This window comes from Zalophus californianus, chromosome 12, assembly GCF_009762305.2.
Source record: "Zalophus californianus isolate mZalCal1 chromosome 12, mZalCal1.pri.v2, whole genome shotgun sequence".
In the NCBI taxonomy this organism is placed as follows: domain Eukaryota; kingdom Metazoa; phylum Chordata; class Mammalia; order Carnivora; family Otariidae; genus Zalophus; species Zalophus californianus.
The window spans coordinates 19,208,488-19,216,939 of NC_045606.1; the positions used below are offsets into that span (position 1 = coordinate 19,208,488).

Consider the following 8,452-nt stretch of genomic DNA (forward strand, 5'->3'; position numbering starts at 1 on the left):
GAAGACAGCCACCACACCTGAGGTCACACCTCTTTCTTGGGGCCAAGCAACCCACATAAAGTGATGGGTGCTTGAGGCCCAAGCCCCTCATGTACTGCAGGACAACCCTGGAAAACCATCCCAGCATCTGTGCTCCCTGTGGGTCAGCCGAGGCCTCCGTGGGCCTGCTGCCCTCATCCAGCCCACCTGCTCCTGCCCGCCCTGCTGGCTCCCTTCCACAGGTGCTGATCCTGAGAGGCTGCTTTCACCCTGATCTCCCCCAGTTGGCTTCCCAGGAAATCCAGTCTGCAACACCAACTCTGTTCTGCTTTCAGGCAGCACCTTCCCTCCTGTCTCCCTGCCTCTGCTTTCCATCCTCTTTTTAATTTTTTTTAAATTAACATATAATATATTATTTGTTTCATTATTTTTTATTTATTTATTTATTTTTTAGGTAAGCTCTACATCCAATGTGGGGCTTGAACTCACAACCCTGAGATCAAGAGTTGCACGCTCTACCAATAGAACCAGCCAGGCGCCCCTGGAACCACAATCTTGAGATTTGTTTTTATCATTCCTGTGCTCCTATCTTTATAGTTTTACCACATAGGCGTTTCTCTCTAAACAATATATAATTTAGTTTTGCTTGTTTTGTGATTTATAAAAATGGAGCCATAGTGTATCTGCTGCAACTTGTTTTTTCCCCGCTCAGCATTATATATCTAATCTAATCTAATCATTTATGTAGAGGTTTATGAGTTTGGTTTATTCATTTCCATGCTTATAGTAATATTAATTAACTGAAAAATAAAATTTGAATAGTCCACAATTTATCTATTCTCTTCTGATGAATTTTTTTTTTTTTTTTGGTGTTTCTGTCAATTTCTCCAGCATATAAAGCTAGGAATAGAATTGATGAATTTAGTGTAGAAAATTTTCAGTTTTGGGGTGCTTGGCTGGCTCAGGTGGTAGAGCACATAACTCTTGTTCTTTGGGTTGTGAGTCCAAGCCCCACATTGGGCATAGAGATTACTCGAAGGAAAGAAAGAAAGGTATTACCTATTTAAAAAACAAAAGAAAAAGAAAAAATGTTTAAAAAAAGCCAAACCAAAAACAATAATGTTCAATTTTGCAAGGCAATGCCAAGTTGTTTTTCAAAGTGATTATATCAGATTTTACTCTCACCAATAATATAAGAAACCCCACTTTGCACAGCCATGCTAATGCTTAGTACAGTCAGACTTGTAATTTATGGCAATAAAATGAATATTATCACTTGAAATTAATTTGCATTTTTTGATTACCAGTTGAATATCTTGTCAGTTGTTTGCCATTTGTTTTTTTTTTTTTTTTAAGATATTTATTTATTTATTTGACAGAGAGAGACCCAGCGAGAGAGGGAACACAAGCAGGGGGAGTGGAAGAGGGAGAAGCAGGCTTCCCGCGGAGCAGGGAGCCCGATGCGGGGCTCGATCCCAGGACCCCGGGATCATGACCCGAGCTGAAGGCAGACGCTTAACAACTGAGCCACCCAGGCGCCCCTTGTTTGTCATTTGTGTGTGTGTGTGTTTGTTTAAAGATTTTATTTTTAAGTACTCTCTACACCCACTTTTCCGATTGAGCCAGCCGGGCGCCCCCATGTTTTCTTTTTTGTTAAATTCCTGTACATACCTTTTGTCATTTTTTCCTTTTTTTTTTTTTTGACTTTTAGGAAATTGATTTTTTTAAAAACATTTATTTATTTTAGAGACAGAGAGAGCAAGTAAGTGGGCGGAGGGGCAGAGGGAGAGAGAGAATCCTAAAGCAGACTCCCTGCTGAGCACAGAGCCTGCCCGATGCGCAGGCCGATCCCCGGACCCTGAGATCATGACCTGAGCCAAAATCAAGAGTCAGCCACTTAACTGACAGAGCCACCCAGCTGCCCCAGGAAATTGATTTTTAAGAGTTCTCTATATATTCTGTATTGTTAACCTTTATCAGTAATATATTTAATCAACATCTTCTCCTAATTTGTGGTTTTTAGTTTTCTTTATGGAATATTTTGTTGAACAGAAGTCTTTTATTTCAGTCTACTTGAATTTATCAATGATTTCCTTTATGATTTTTGTGTTTTATTCAATAAATCCTTCCCCTTTCTGAGATTATCCATATTTTCTTCCAAAAATTAAATTTTTGCCTTTCACATTTAAGTCCTAAATTCATCTGGAGTAGATTTTTGTGTACAACGTGAGTCAGATGTCTCATTTCCTTTTTTTTTTCAAGTGGATAACTGAAGCACTGTGATCTTAATCCTGCTGGCCGACTAAGAAGCTGGCCTGCCACAATCTCCGGATGTCGGCAGAACACACAAGACTCCTGGTCGGAGACAAAGGACTTCATTGTCCACAACTAGGCAAGCAGCTTGCCGGCGGTGGTTCCCTTTGCTGCATTCCCATAAGGCCATAAGAAGAGGGCTCGGTGATACTTGTAATGGGTTTATTACAGAAGAGGAACCCTGAGCCTTAGCGAACCTGAATCTTTTATAATGGGCAGTGAGCCAGGCTGACTTTGTCTTAGAGGGAGATGTTACCTTTATTATGGAACAATAAACAAACCTACTCTTTGCTCTAGAAGGAGGCCCTGTCTCTATCTTCCCAGGCTGTTTGTTATACAAAGAGTCTTGAAAGGACAACCTGGAATAAAGGCAGTTAGTGTCTCTGCTCACAAGATGTTCAGAAACACCACTCTCATGTAGAATTATCTCCCAACAACAACCAAATGTTCCAGCACCATTTACTGACTAGCACATACTTTTTCAACTGATCCATCATGCCATTTCTTATTCCAATTTTCAAAAAAATGCATTTAGATACTTCTAGGCTTTCTATTTTGCTTCATTGGTTGGTCTATCTCAATTATTGTAGTTTTTAAAAAAGATTATTTATTTATTTGAGAGAGATAAGAGAGAGAGCACAAGCAGGGGGGAACAGCAGAGGGAGAGGGAGAAGCAGACTCCCTGCTGAACAGGGAGCCTGACTCAGGGCCCGATCCCAGGACCCCGAGATCATGACCTGCGTGGAAGGCAGACACTTAACTGACTGAGCCACCCCAGACACCTCTCAATTATTATAGTTTTATAATAAATCAATATCTGATTGAGCAAGTCTTTCTACCTTGTTCTTTTTCAGGAGCATCATGGCTGTTCTTGACATCTTGACATCATAATATATATATATATATATATTTTTTTTGTTTTGTTTTGTTTTGTTTTGTTTTTTTAAGTAGGCTCCATGCCCAATGTGGGGCTTGAACTCACTAGCCTGAGATCAAGAGTCTCATGCTGTACTGACTGAGCCAGCCAGGTGCCCTGTGTCTTCACAAAAATTTAGAATCAGCTAGTCAAGTTTCTCAGAAAGCCCTGATGAATATTTGGCGGGCATTTCATTGTACAATTTGAGGAGAATCTGATCTTTTTTATTTTTTTTAATTTTTAAAAAGATTTTTAAAAAGATTTTATTTATTTATTTATTTGACAGAGAGAGACACAGCGAGAGAGGGAACACAAGCAGGGGGAGTGGGAGAGGGAGAAGCAGGCTTCCCGCTGAGCAGGGAGCCCGATGCGGGGCCTGATCCCATGACCTGAGCCGAGGGCAGATGCTTAACAACTGAGCCACCCAGGCGCCCCTTACATTGTGCTTTTTATTTGTTCTCCTTTTCCTACACTTTTCTTTTTGTAGCTTTGAGGCATTTTATTATAAAAAGCTGGCACTCATATACATAAACTAACAAGAACTTAAGATTCATCACACACTTCATTTTTTAGCTTGAACTAATAAATCTTTAGTTTTAGGGATTTTGGCTGCTATATAAGGAGCTCCTCCCTTCTCTGGGTGCTTTAAAGCATACTTCATCGATGAGCATCTCTTATTTTTCCTTTATTGGCAAGAGGACTTATGCCTAGTAATAATGCTGCTTCTCGTTTTGTCATTTTGGGTGCAAACCCACCTATATAGTAGCCACCGCGGAAGGCAGATTTTGGTAGACTTTGAAAAACTTATTTTGCTTGGGGCTCCGTCTGGTTCATGGTTGTCAGAACATAATGGCCTGCAAATCCTGCAGGAGCAACAGTCAGGCCACTGGCTCGGCTCTGGCTGTTGCTGAGTACTGGCCAGGGCTCTGGCTCGGCTCCCCAGCCTCCACCAGAAGTGCGCTTCATCCGCTCTGAAGGATGGATGGATGGATGGATGGATGGATGGATGAATTACAGCCACAATTCCATGCCTTTGCTTACTAGTTGTGTGACCTTGGGTAAATTATTTAAACCATCTGTAAGCTGAGGATAACAATAGTATCTAATTCATAAGTTTGTTGTGAGGGTTAAATGAATTGGTACACATACCTGGCACATTATAAATAAACAATTGCTAGTGATTACTATTATTAATCCATATCTTAACTCTTTTTCCAATTAACATAAATGCCTTAAACTCTGGTCATCTCATCTCAATTGACACGGTATTGTTATCCAGTATCTTAGTTGTCATTTTTTTTAATTCTGTAAATTAGATGTTTTATTATTATTTTGTACAATGCTTGTTTAGATATACCCACGTAGGTACCAAATTCTTTGCTCCCTATTCTTTTTTGCATCTTGAACCTTACTTCTCGGTTCATTTTCAGAAATTCCTTCTGGTTAGCTTTATTGCTGGTAATCCCTTTAGCTTTGTTCATCTCAAGATGACGGTATTTCACTTTTGGTCTTAGAAAAGTTTTGCTGAAACACAATTTTGAACCGAGAGTTATTTTACTTTGGCACTTTGGGTATATATGCTAATGTCTCTGGTATTTATGATCAGTTTAGAAATGATTCCTTTGTAGGTGGTATGCCATTTCTCTTTGGTTACTTTCATGGTACTTCCTCTTCTTCAGTCTACACTTAACTGTCATGTTTCAATTTACTCTTTATTTATCTTGCGTGATTACTATTGTGCTTCCTCTATGTGTGGATTCATACCTTTCATCATTTATGGAAACATTTCAGCCAATTTCTATTCAAATATTGTCTTTCGCTTATTCTATTTCTCCTGCTGGAACTCTGATTAGACATATATATCTTCTCTGTTGCTGAACCGCTTTTCATATTCCAATCTCTTGGCTTTCCGTATTTTCATTCTAGGTAATTTCTTTAGATCTGTCTTCTAGTTGACAAGTTCTCTCTCTAGTTATACCTAATTTATATTTGATACATCATATTTTAAATTTCAATAATTATATTTTTCAATTCTAAGAAATTTTTTTTTCTTTTTCTTCAAGTCTAAGTGATTATATCTACTGGCTTCTTTATATTGTTCATGTTTTAGATACCATCTTTATTTCTTTTACATATAAAACATGGTTATTTTATATTCCGTGTCTGGTAATTGCAGTATCTAAAATCTATGGGGCAATAAGTCTGTTGTTCATGATTTCTGCTGATTCTCTCTCATGGCTTATTTGTATGCATAGTAATAAAAAATTGTGGATACATACTTTGTGGAGCTGAACTGGTGAGATCTTTGTTACAAAGGTGCTCTCCTTCCGAAAAGATGTATATTTGAATTTGCCAGCTACCAGGGCTCTGGCAAATTCTTTAATTTCTTGGTTTGAAGTTTCTTTGAGCATAGAGAGAGTGTAAGATTGAATTCCAGACTGGGGGGTGCATATACATGGGTTAAACATTTCAGAGGGTAACTATTCTTCTTTTTCTTTCTCTCCCCCTTCCCCCGCCAACTCCATCTAGAGCTAATGTAGAGATGGAATTCTTTTTTTTTTTTTTTAAATATTTTATGTACTTATTTGACAGAGAGAGACACAGCGAGAGAGGGAACACAAGCAGGGGGAGTGGGAGAGGGAGAAGCAAGCTTCCCACCGAGCAGGGAGCCCGATGCGGGGCTCGATCCCAGGACCCTGGGATCATGACCTGAGCCGAAGGCAGACGCTTAACGACTGAGCCACCCAGGCGCCCCTGGAGTTGGAATTCTTGACAAGACTTTTGTTTGCTAGCATGAACATTTTTCCCGTGCTGCACTTGTCTGAAGGTTGCAGCCTTTTTCAAGTGTCCTACTTTATGGTGGGGACTCTCAAATTCAGCTAATCCACTTCCAGTGGCCCAAGGCTCAGCCTCCCTCTCCCTGCTCTGATATATGCGTTTGTGTAGTGGCAATCCCAGTTTCTGCATTTGCTTACACTTCTTGCTCAGTTTTCAGTTTATTCTTCTTCTTTAATGCCTTTGGGATTTCTCTTACTTTCTTGAAAGCTAAGCTGTGTATTAAAAATAAGCTCATTGTAATTTATCCAAGACCTGGGAGTATTGCATAAGGAAGGCTTTTTAGAGTATCAGGTTTATACTGCTAGATGCAGAAGCTGAGAGTAATCTTTAAAATTATAAAGTAGCTTGCATCTCTCTCCCCTTAAGACACTCCAATGGCTTTGTCTCATACCTGACAACAGTACCAACCATCCTGGCCTACCTCATTCCTGACTTAGCTCCAGTCACTGGCCTCTGCTGCCTGGCGGCTCCTCAAGGGCAGTGACCTTAACCCTGCCTTAGAACCTCTATACTTGTGTCTCCCCCTGTGTGGCATGGGATCTTCCCCCTTTCTTCACAGGGCTGGCTTGTTCTTATTCCCATCTCACTTTATTTATTTATCTTTTTAATATTTTATTTATTTATTTATTTATTTAGAGAGCTGGGGGAGGGGCAGAGGAAGAGGAAGAGAATCTCAAGCAGACACCACACCCAGTGCAGAGCCTGACATGGGGCTCGATCCCATGACCCCAAGATTGTGACCTGAGCCAAAATCAAGAGTCGGCCACTCAACTGATTGCGCCACTCAGGCGCCCCCAGATCTCACTTTATTTTTTTAAATTTATTTTTATTTTTTAAAGATTTTTAATTTATTTATTTGACAGAGAGAGAGACACAGCGAGAGAGGGAACACAAGCAGGGGGAGTGGGAGAGGGAGCAGCAGGCTTCCCGCTGAGCAGGGAACCCGACGCGGGGCTCGATCCCAGGACCCTGAGATCATGACCTGACCGGAAGGCAGACGCTTAATGACTGAGCCACCCAGGTGCCCCCAGATCTCACTTTAAGTGCCACCTTTTCATAGCTGCCTTCCCCGATCAGCCTCTCCATGTCTCTTACATCATCATGTTTGCATTCTCTCGAGGGCACCTATTCTTAGCTGACATTTCCCTGCTGATGGTCTCTTTTCCTACAAGGACCTAAGACTTCTAAGAGCAGGGACCTTGATTGTCTAGTTTACCACTATCTTCTCAGGATTTAGAACAGTTCCTGGCACAGGGTAGGGACTCAGCGCATGTTTGTTGAATGACTAGAACTGAGTATTGGCTATTTCTTCTCTTTAGATGGGACCTGGGCTTTCTCGTGCTCCGCAGTGCCCATTACTTCCTATTACCTCCCTAACCCAGCTTGTTTTGCTTTGTCGATTTACTTATCTACCTGGCTGCTCTAGGCATCTAATTTTCCAATCCCTGCTTATGTTACTCTAATTAGCCTCAGTGTTTTGAAAGCAGCTGTATTTTATGTTTCTTTTCTTCCTTCAATGTCTTGCATGTAGTAGGAGGACAAGGAATTAACATTCACTGAATATCTCTTACCAGTCAGGCATAACAACGCTCTAATTTAATGTATGTCTTTACAACACTGTGGGGCCAGTATTATTATTTGTGTCCATTTTATGGATAAGGACATTGAGGCTGAGAGGTGTTCAGAATCCTCTAGTAAGTGACAGAGGGGGTACTGGAACCCACCTGGGCAGCACACACTGAATATGAACCTTTGGAAAAGGCTTGCCCATGTCTGAGGAGCAGGTGGCTATTTTCAATTTGCCAAGTGGAGATTGACTCAAAGTTAAGTGAGTATTTCAGGTCAAGTTTTACTTGAACAGTCTGGCTGTTTACTTCCTGATTTCATTCTGCTGAGTATATGAAGATTCAGCTTGAGGTATGTCTATACTGGCTAGAAGAGACTGGGGGATGTTAATCATGCCTTCTAAACGAGGGTCCTAATAAATGTCTGCTGTTGGTGAACTTTATGGAATCTGACAGAAAGGAGATTTTCTTTTTTTCTTTTTAATTTGTTTTGTTGCTGTTAGAGAGAAAGAGAGAGAGCGTGCGCATGGGTGTGTGCACGCGGAGTGGGGGGGAGGGTCAGAGAGAGAGAGAGAGAGGAGGCAAGAGAATCTTAAGCAGCTTCCACACTCAGTGTGGAGCCTGACGCAGGGCTGGATCTCTCGACCCCGAGGTCACAACCTGAGCTGAAATCAAGAGTCAGACGCTTTACCAACTGAACCACCCAGGCACCCCTACAAAAGAGATTTTCTGAAGATAGCTATTTTGATCAAATCATCACGCTGTCACTGGCTCACTGGACAAAGACTCTGAATGCAGCGAATGTGTGCCATATCACCAAGCCCTCTTTAAATAACAAAAT

At 41.0% G+C, this 8,452-nt stretch overlaps 1 pseudogene; it reads right to left on the reverse strand.

Moving 5' to 3' along the window:
- Positions 1 to 3,770: 3,770 nt before the first annotated feature.
- Positions 3,771 to 4,087, reverse strand: LOC113911973 (annotated as a pseudogene).
- Between the last annotated feature and the right edge of the window lie 4,365 nt (positions 4,088 to 8,452).